The sequence below is a fragment of the Carassius auratus genome, chromosome 20 (genome assembly GCF_003368295.1).
Source record: "Carassius auratus strain Wakin chromosome 20, ASM336829v1, whole genome shotgun sequence".
Lineage (NCBI taxonomy): Eukaryota > Metazoa > Chordata > Actinopteri > Cypriniformes > Cyprinidae > Carassius > Carassius auratus.
The window spans coordinates 24,479,234-24,490,598 of record NC_039262.1 but is presented as its reverse complement, the minus strand read 5'-3'; positions in this window follow the sequence as shown (position 1 = coordinate 24,490,598).

The following is an 11,365-nucleotide window of genomic DNA, read 5'->3' as shown; positions in this document are numbered from 1 at the left end:
ACATTTGGGTTCTGAACAGGCGGCAAGGAAGTCGACCGGAAGTTGAAGTTGGCTGCGAGCTGCCATCTTGTAGCAGAACTTCACTTGCGTTAGCATTCCCATTGACTCCCATTAATTTTGGCGTCACTTTGACAGCGAATAACTTTACATCTGAGGCGTTTAAAGACTCCATTTGTCCATTATTTATTTCTAAAGAAACACGACAGTGTATAAATGGCTCCATTACCTTCTATGTTACATTATGGCCCTGTATAAACAGTTTTTGTAAAAAATAGGCTACCGATTGCTTCATAACTACTCGACTCTCTGTGGCATTACCGTACAGACAGGAGGAGAAGCTCACAGGCAATTATCTTAATATCTTCAAATCTTCGAGTATCGAAATTCGCTGGACCGGATAAATCTGTCTCTCTCTCTCTGTTTTTTAGACGACGTGAAAGGGGGCGTTTCAAGATACGCAATAGAGTAGACCAACCTTAACAGGGAGGGAGGGCAAAACACTCATCCAAACAAATGCATCATTAACACCGGCTTTGGTTGCAATACTATTATTGCATATGTTGCACATTGCTGACTCGGCATGACTTCAATAATGTGTAGCCGGAAACGTTTTGAGAAAAAACAACAGTTGTGTTGTGTGACTGCGAGTTTTTTCAGAAATCCTCCCCGTCACGTCACGTGGTGGTGGACAGCCAATCACGGCGAATTTGGGTCCTTACATGAACGTAAGCTACAAGCTCACACAGACACAGCCGCTTGGCAAAAAAGGAAAAAGGCCGCTTGGCTTTTGGAACCGAAATTTGGCACCGAAAGATAAATAATTTTTCGATACTCATAGTATCGAAGTTTTTCGTTCGATACCATAAAGGCATCGAAGTTCGGTACCCAGCCCTAATCAGAAGGTCAGTTAGAATTTGTTGAAGCATCGAAAATACATTTTGGTCCAAAAATAGCAAAAACTATTACTTTATTTAGCATTGTCTTCTCTTCCGTTTCTGTTGTGAGAGAGTTCAAAACAAAGCAGTTTGTCATATCCGGTTCGCGAACGAATCATTCGATGTAACCGGATCTTTTTGAACCAGTTCACCGAATCGAACTGAATCATTTTAAATAGTTCGCGTCTCCAATACTCATTAATCCACAAATGACTTAAGCTGTTAACTTTTTTAATGTGGCTGACACTCCCTCTGAGTTTAAAACAAACCAATATCCCGGAGTAATTCATTTACTCAAACAGTACACTGACTGAACTGCTGTGAAGAGAGAACTGAAGATGAACACCAAGCCGAGCCAGATAACAAACGAAAGATTGATTTGTTCTCGAGTTTAAACCGGTTTAAACGATTCAATTTGATTTGGTGAACTGGTTCAATCTAATCATTAGTTTGGGAACCGGACATTACTACACTCCAGTGTACTTTGAAGATTTTTTTCTTACCTTTCTGGACATGGACAGTACACACAGTTTCAATGGAAGGACTGAGCGCTGACTAAATCTAAAATTTCTTAAACTGTGCAGAAGATGAACGGAGGTGTCACAGGTTTGGAACGACATGAGGGTGAGTCATTAATGACATAATTTTCATTTTTGGGTGAACTAAACCTTTAAGTATTACCTATGGGGCTGTGTGGGCCTTTTACCCCGTGCTGGGGCGCCTCTTCCCCCATGTGTGGGGTAAAAGGCCCCTCTTGCCACCTCATTCATTTATAGGATTTTTAAACAAAACAAATAACTTGAATTAATTATTTTTTACACTGAATCAGTTGCTCAGATAATAGTCAATACAAACATATTCTTGTATTTATTATTTTGTATGTATTATTTTGTAATATAACATATTTTAGGTGCAGTGAATAGCGCAGTTTTTCTTAAGGTGTGTCTTTAGCCCCGTTGTACCCTACCTCCTGCGTTCCTGTAATGTGTGTCCTGCTCCTGTATATGGCATATAATTTTTGTACATCAATGAGCTGCTATCAATATGCGGGGTATTTATATAGGCAAATCACACGGTAGCGGGGGGTTTTCCCCATAACCGTGAGATTTGTGTCCCGCGGGAACCCAGTTCCAAAGTCTAGTGCATTACATTTACATTTATTCATTTAGCAGACGCTTTTATCCAAAGCGACTTACAGATGAAGACAGTGGAAGCAATCAAAAATAACAAAAAGAGCAATGATATGTAAGTGCTATAACAAGTCTCGGTTAGGTTAACACAGTACACGTAGCATGGGATTTTAACTAATATAATAAATAAAAAGAAAACAGATAGAATAAAAAATAAAAGAATAGAGCAAGGTAGTTAGAGGTCTTTACACATACACACACACATACATATACAATTGCATAATATATAAAAAGAAAATAGAATACTAGATTTTTTAAAGAATAGAATTAGAATAGTGAGTGTTAAAGTTAGAGGGTCAAATAAAGATGGAAGAGATGGGTTTTAAGCCGATTCTTGAAGATGGCTAAGGACTCAGCTGCTCGGATTGAGTTGGGGAGTTCATTCCACCAGAAGGGAACATTTAATTTAAAAGTCCGTAAAAGTGACTTTGTGCTTCTTTGGGATGGCACAATCAAGCGACGTTCACTTGCAGAACGCAAGCTTCTAGAGGGCACATAAGTCTGAAGTAACGAATTTAGGTAAATGGGTGCAGAGCCAGTGGTAGTTTTGTAGTCAAACATCAATGCCTTGAATTTTATGCGAGCATCTATTGGAAGCCAGTGCAAATTGATAAACAGAGGTGTGAAGTGTATTCTTTTTGGCTCATTAAAAATTAATCTTGCTGCCGCGTTCTGAATTAATTGTAAAGGTTTGATAGAATTGGCTGGAAGACCTGCCAAGAGGGCATTACAATAGTCCAGCCTGGACAGAACAAGAGCTTGAACAAGGAGTTGTGCAGCATGGTCCGAAAGAAAGGGCTTGATCTTCTTGATGTTGAATAAAGCAAATCTGCAGGATCGGACAGTTTTAGCAATGTGGTCTGAGAAAGTCAGCTGACCATCAATCATAACTCCAAGACTTCTAGCTGTTTTTGAAGGAGTTATGGTTGATGTGCCTAACTGTGATGGAACGATGGGTTTGCTGGAATCACAAGCAGTTCTGTCTTGGCAAGGTTGAGTTGAAGGTGATGGTCCATCATCCAGGAAGAAATGTCAGTTAGACAAGCTGAGATGCGAGCAGCTACCTTCGGATCATCAGGATGGAATGAGAGGTAGAGTTGAGTGTCATCAGCATAGCAGTGGTATGAAAAGCCATGTTTTTGAATGACAGAGCCTAATGATGCCATGTAGACAGAGAAGAGAAGTGGTCCAAGAACTGAGCCCTGAGGCACCCCAGTAGTTAGATGTTGAGACTTGGACACCTCACCTCTCCTAGATACTTTGAAGGACCTATCTGATAGGTAAGACTCAAACCATTGAAGTGTTGTTCCTGAGATGCCTTTCGCCAGTAGGGTTGATAGGAGGATCTGGTGGTTTACCGTGTCAAAAGCAGCGGACAGATCAATCAGGATAAGTACTGAAGATTTGGATTCTGCTCTTGCCAGTCTTAGAGCTTCAACTGAGAGCAAGGCCGTCTCAGTTGAATGTCCACTTCTGAAGCCAGATTAACCTATGGAGAAGCAGTGATAATTAAGCTATCAGTCTCAATGCCGGGATAGCGCAAATTCAATAGGATTTAGAATAAAAAGGGTTTTACAAAATAATTTTAACATGTCTCCAGGAGCGTAGATTATGCGCGGACATGTCCCCCCACTTTATATGACAATAATTAGTCCCCTGCACTTTTTCGGTCAAGTGTGTTCGAATAGAGGTTTTCAAGAGCTGGTGTGAATAAATATAGATTTAAACTCAAAGAGACAGAATAGTCTGCGCATGACATGATATTTCATTCGAACCCAGAAGGCGAGATGAACATCAAGGAGCACTAAAAATCTCATGAAGTGTGTGTTTCATTCATACTCAAAGACGGAGGGTGCTCTCTCGAAGAAAGTCATACCAGGAAAAACATCATTATTAATCTGACATTTCTTTATGTAAATATTAAGTGCAAGTGAAATGGTAAGTACAGTAAGGACTTTCTTGATGTGTTGGGGGTGTGAATTTCAAAGGTGCTTGATTTAAAAAAAAATGGTGCTTTAAAAAGTCCTTAAAAGTCCTTAAATCTGGTGTTCATGAAAGAGTGGGAACCCTGTCAAACATTAACCAATACAAGAGCCTCATCAACTCAAGAGTTGTATAGCTGCTCTGAGTCTAAATAAGTCTAAACTTACTTTATGCTGTGACTTCTATTTTTTAACCATTTGCATTCTGGACCATTTTAATAGGAACATCACATAGTGATGTAAGCTTTTGTTTCATGACTTTTACCTGTGTATTTTGAAGGGTGCATCCTTCACATCCTTAAATCACCTAAAATCCTATGGAAGAACATTTTTGACAAAAGTTTTTGAAGCAAAAAAGCATGTTGAATTGCATTTGGAATTCATTTTCCATATTCCCTTACACAAATTCAGTGGTTCAAATTCAGAAGAAAATTCTAAGTAGGTATAACTGCAGACCGGAGATCTCTAAAATGGGGCATGTGAATTCCAAAAGTGGGCAGAAACTCCAAAAAGGGATGGGGTATTTCGAACAAAGACTTTCACCATTGGCTCTGGCTTCGGCCAATTGTTATTGACTCACATTTAAAAAAAAAAAAAAGCTGTCACAGCTGAGGAAATATTTTACTCTATTGCTTTGTTTTAGTCAACGGGGGCGTCCTGGTAGGGATGGGTACCGAGAACCGGTATTTTCTTGGAACGGTACATAATTGGGTCAGTACAGATAAGCTTCATGACAAACGATACTGTTATCGATATTCGCATCTTTTCATCTCTGTATACTTCAAAGTTAATGACGAATTAGAAGCTGTTGCTTTTTCATTTCCCTTCAATGAATTACGTGGCCGACGTCTGCTCGACGTAAGTGTCATTCGCATGTGCACTGTGTGTGCGTGCAGTCATCACGGCAAAATAGAAACGTTCAAAAGTGTGGGCTCTTGTTACAAAAATATGTGACAAAAGTGTCAGATACAATATATGCTGTAGTGTAATTTAACACTGATTGTAGAATTACAATCATGAGACATTTCACTTATTCTCAATCACAAAAGTACATTATTTGCGTGTGCTTTGAGGCCTTGCCGGTGAAATGTTTTATTCACTTGATGTTCTACGTGTTTATTCAGAGCACATTGAACCCATGCATCCATACACATTAAATGCCATTCAAACAGCACCTGATTACTTACAGTAGTTTTATTAGTTATCATCTTATTGTGCTAATACTGTCAAAAACACACAAGGTTTTACATATAAACACAGTTAATTATGTCTAAAGTAAAAGTTAACAGGTAAGAGAGATATGGGTGCATGCATCTCATAAAGGTACAGTACTAAACATACTGCCGCTAGTCATTAAAGGGATAGTTCAATTAAAATTCTCTAATTATTTACTCAGTCATGTTGTACTAAACAGGTATTCATTTCTATTTATTGTGCTGAACACAAAAGAAGATATTTTGAAGAATGTGGTTTACCAAACAGTTGCTGGTACCCACTGACTTTAAAAGTAGGGGGGAAAAAAAGAAAGTCACTGGGGAACAGCAACTGTCAAGTTTCAGAAGAAGAAACTCATTCAGGTTTAAAACAACTTGAGAGTGATTAAATGATGACACAATTTTCATTTTTGGGCAAACTATTTCTTTAATGTTATTAAAATAAAACACAAAGAGAAAAATAACTCTTGACTAAAGAACATTAATACAGTTTCTAAAGTCCAGCAGAAATAAAATAACTTAATATCTTTTTGCAGTAAATACTATCGATAACTTGAAAACCGCAGTGTAGGAGCTGGTAGTGACACTGGGTGTAACTAAAAAGGTGCCATTGTCTGGTGAGATCTGGTTGGGGAGTTATGGATCAGCCCGGCTCCGGGATCTCTTATTGCATGATCTTATTAACTGCTTATCTCCTGAAATGTATTTACCACGCTATTCTGTGCCATCCATTGCATTGGTTAAGGTTAGGTTCAGGTGTGGGGAAGGCTTAGGGGTTAGCATTTGTCATAGCATAGTGTAGGAAATCAATATTGTGATTTACACAACCAATGAAATCTTTAAAATCAGATGTGGGGTAGAGTTTCCACTGAACCGGATTGGGATAAAAAACGTGCGCATGATGTCATGTGCTTGTCTGTCAATGGGAGGAAGCCACGCCTTATTTTGGAGTTCGCACCCCCATTTGGAGATCTCAGCAGTTATACACTTATAGTTATAAATTCCGCATGGAAATCATGCATTGGTGCTCTACCACTATTCCTGCAGCATCTCGGATGTGCAATGCCAAATTCTCTGCTGAACTTGAACTGGACTGGACTGTGAAATAAAATGGACCAAATTGAACAAATCATACATCGTATTTTTAAACTGATTGAATATTGGAAAGTTAATTCTGGAAGGTGATTATTCATTTTTTAATTTTTAATTACGAAAATGTGTGTGAAATATTTTACATTTAAATATTCACAGCCTGAATAAATAACTAGCCAATGTAAAATTTCAGGACCTAAGAATACAAGCCCTGAAAATTCAAGGCATCATTTTTTTTCAGTTCAGTGCAATTCAACCTGCTTTTTTTCTTTCAATGACATTTGTCATTAGTTTTCTTATATACAATCCTTTGCACATATTCCAATTGACATTTAGAAAATTGGAAAACAGTTCAACACTAAGCTTATCTAAATTAAATATGAAATGTAAGAATTAATAATTATAATAATAATAAAAAAATCATGGTTATGTTATCAATTTTCTCTTTCTTTAATGAATACATTTCTATCATGTATAGAAAGCATGTCAGTACATAGTTACTGGATAATTTTGACATTTTGTTTCTCAATTTTGCCAAAGAAAATTTCCAAACAAAAATTTTTTCTCTCAGCAAGATAGAGAGTGTTGTTTCATCTTGAACTATACAGCTTTTTTGAATCGGGTAAACCAGTAATTCAGTGATCCATTCAAAATATTTATTTCACCAACAGTTTAATCTGCTTATGATTTCTTTGCTCTGTCTAGCATATTAATTGCAGGCCTCTCTTGCAGGAACATTCCAGCACATCTTACTTGAAAAACAACTAATTATTTAACTGATAGAATGAGAACAGCTGTGGATTCTGTTACACGATATGACTTTCTTATATTTGAGATGGCGACTGAGAATAATTACAGAAAGAGACAGAAAGGAAGGCCAATACAAGTTCTTAAACAGTAAACAAACAGTTTAAACACAAGACTTACTTTCTTGAGTTTGGTATTAAAGGGTTAGTTCACCCAAGTTTTACTCATCCTCAAGGCATCCTAGGTGTATATGACTTTCTTCTTTCAGACAAATCCAATTGGAGTTACATAAAAAACTGTCTTTGCTCTTCCAAGCTTTATAATGGCACTGTGTGGGGGATTTTTTCAACAGTACAAAAGAAGTCCAATAAATCGCATCCATCTATAATAAAAAAGAAGATTCTCACACAGCTCCCGAATAATAGAGGCCTAATAAAGAATAGGCATCCTGTACCAAGTCAATGCATTTTTGTAAGAAAAATATCCATATTTAAAATGTTTTAAATGCTAGTCTCACAAGTTTGTTTTCAGGAGCAAAGGAAGCAAGGTTTCCTTATTTTACCAAATGAAAGCAGTATCCTCTTAGCTTATATCGACATTATCTTTCCAAATCCTCGTTTTGTGCTTCTAATTCATGACTGGCATTTTGTTTTTCGATTTCTCCTCTGCAGTTCAGCTTTCGTCACTATTAAATGCTTACATCAGTTGGTGAAAGTGAGAGAAAAGTGTTTATAACATGAAATTAGATATTTTTCAAATTTTTGGGTGAACTAACTCTTTTAATAATACACACCATGTACTTTTATTATGTACATCCTATTTGTACCCCGCTGGACCCCCTTATGCCTTCAGAACGTCCTTAATAGGCTGTGGTGTTTAAATAATGTTTCATTGGTAAGGGGCCTAAAGTGTACCAATAAAATATTCAACATGTTCAGATATGCTCTTCTGTATACTTTGGTTGTAGATATATTTCCATGTTGTGATGTTTTGGAATTTTCTATATAAAATGCACGATGAAGGAAAATCTTCGAAAATAGACTGACTGATGTAGTGGAGCCGATAGAGGTAAGGCCCAAGCTGGAAATTAGTAGAAAGAGAGCCAGGTTAATGAGGTACTGACAGGTACAAACGAAAATGGCTGAGGAACTGGCTGGTTTTAGGAGAAGGGGGCTGGGATGAAACAAACTGAGTGGAACCAGTAGAGACACAGGAGATATAGGAGATTGAGAATTGGACGGAACCAGCTGGCACAGGAAATATGAGAAAATATCCTCATCAATATATTTAAATGTTTCAGAGTTACACCCTCAGTGGTGGGAACATGGACATGGCTTTCCTCCATGCCCTTGTACTCCAATACATTCCCACATGTCTGGGGGACATATTGTGAGGGTCAGGCAACCGGGGCGATAATGGACTCAGTCGTGAGTTCGGTACCGCTGGCTCCTGTGTCGTGGCGGACATGGGCTCTCCATTTGCGGTGGTCTCTAGCGTGATGGCAGGCTGGGTTCTGAGTCAGGAGTATCCTACCCCTCCCTGACTGCGTGTCTCGCTGTTGGACAGTGTTTTCTCTGCTTCCTGTTGGCCTGCTGGCCTTGCTGTAGCTGATCGTAGCTCCCTGTAATTTTTTTTATATTATTATTATTTTTCTCTCTAGAATCTTTATCTTACTATCACTCTCTGTTTTTTTAAGTGATAAAATATAACTTAATTCACACCATATTTCTGATATTATCGATCAATCTTATCAGATTAATTTTAATCGTTCACTTTTATTTTATATCAATGAGTGCGGTACACCTGCATTGCAGTAGCACTCGTTAGCTTGTCATTAGCATTTTCATTCGAACCTATCACTGTTTTCTTTTCTCCTCTCCTCGCTCTCGCTCCAGTTTTTCATCAAACAACTGTGGTAAGAATATTTCATCAAGCACGGTGAGTAATGGCTTCTCCTGCTATTGTTATTTGCACCTCTTGCCACATGTACAGTTTATCTGTCTCTGTCGCAGATGAGGGATTCACATGTGATAAATGCAGGGAAATAGTTAGGCTGACAGAGATGATTTCAGAATTAGAGAGACGCATCCAAACTTTAATTGAGGACAGTAAGAATGTTAGGGTCCAGATAGGGCATTGGATGTGTCTAGCTCAGGGATTCCTGTACATAGTTCGGTTCCGGCAACAGAGCCCCTTGCAGCAGGGCAACTGGGTAACAGTGAGGCAGTGTAGTCGTGGTTCAAAACACCGCTCTTCTTATCCGATCAAAATATTAAACAGGTTCTCCCCACTCAGTGATCACCCACTAAGAAACCTGATGAAAGTGCTCTAGTTATTGGTGATTCTATTGTACGGAACGTGAATATAGAGAGACCAGCCACCATAGTCAAATGTTTACCAGGAGCCAGAGCGCCTGACATCTTGGCAAATTTAAAAGTGCTTGCTAATGCTAAATGTAAATACAGTAAGATTGTTATTCATGCCGGCGCTAATGATGATCGACTTCGCCAGTGGGAGATCACTAAAAATAACATTAAAGAGGTGTATGAACTTGCAAGCATGATGTCAGACACTGTAATATATTCTGGTCCCCTCCCTGTTTACCGTGGTGACGAGATGCATAGCAGATTGTCATCACTCAATGGCTGGATGTCTAAGTGGTGCCCACAGAATAACATAGCTTTCATAGACAATTGGACAAGCTTTTGGTGCAGACCTGACCTGTTGAAAAGAGATGGTCTTCATCCCTCCTGGGGTGGCGCCACTCTTCTCTCTAGAAATATGGCAAATAGTCTTAGTGTTTATACTTGACTAACTGGGGCCCAGGTCAGGAAGCAGACAGATTGGCTAAACCGACCGTCTGCTAGCTGCCTCATGTCACAGAGGTCAGTTAATTCTCAGCACATAGAGACTCTTTCACATAGATATCACACTATAGAGACTGTGTCGGTTCCCTGAACTAGGAAATACAAAAAAACGTACAAACCAAGTTATGATTAACAATTTAATTGAAGTTCAACAAATAAAAAACAGATGCAATATGGATAAACAAATGATAAAGCTTGGCTTATTGAATATCAGATCCCTTTCTACAAAGTCACTTTTTGTAAATAATATGATCACTGATCATAATATAGATGTGCTCTGTTTGACAGGAACCTGGCTAAAACCTGATGATTACATTATTTTAATGAGTCCACCCCCCAAGATTACTGTTATAGACATGAGCCGCGTCTAAAAGGCAAAGGGGGAGGTGTTGCTTCAATTTATAACAACGTTTTTTAAAGTATAACTCGTTTGAAGTAATGGTGCTTCATATAACATTATCCAGAGAAACAAATGTTAATGATAAATCCCCTGTTATGTTTGTACTGGCTACTGTATACAGGCCACAAGGGCACCGTTCAGACTTTATTAAAGAGTTTGGTGATTTTACATCCGAGTTAGTTCTGGCTGCAGATAAAGTTTTAATAGTTTGTGATTTGAATATCCATGTTGATAATGAAAAAGATGCATTGGGATCAGTGTTGGTCATCTTACTTTAAAAAAGTAATTAGTTACAGTTACAAATAACTTCTCCTAAAATGTAACTGAGTTAGTTACTAAGTTACCATATTGTAAAAGTAATTACTTACTCAAGTAACTGTGACGTTATTTTTTTATGTTCTATAATGCTATTACGTCCTATAACATCTTTAATATATAAGATGATTATTACTGATATTAACTGATTGAAGAATTAAAACACTATAAGTATTTTAGAAAATGTTGTATTTATTTTAACTCAATAGAGTGCAGCCTGCAATATGATATGTATAGAAATAAAACATATTAAAAAAAATATATAAAAAAAAAATCCAAGTGCAAAATAGAGACAAAAAATTTGAAAAACAAAGAAACAAAGGGGAAACTGGCCATTAGTGCAAATCTCTGTAACTGTATATTAGGCCTAAGGTTACTGCACAATAAACAGAACACTATCCAACTCTTATGGTGCGTTCACACCAGATGCGAATAGAGCGTCTGGCACGAGTGATTTAAATGTTAAAGGGGGGGTGAAATGCTATTTCATGCATACTGAGTTTTTTACACTGTTAAAGAGTTGGATTCCCATGCTAAACATGGACAAAGTTTAAAAAATTAAGTTGTACGTTTGCAGGAGTATTTTTGTTCCAAAAATACTCCTTCCGGTTTGTCCAAGCTTC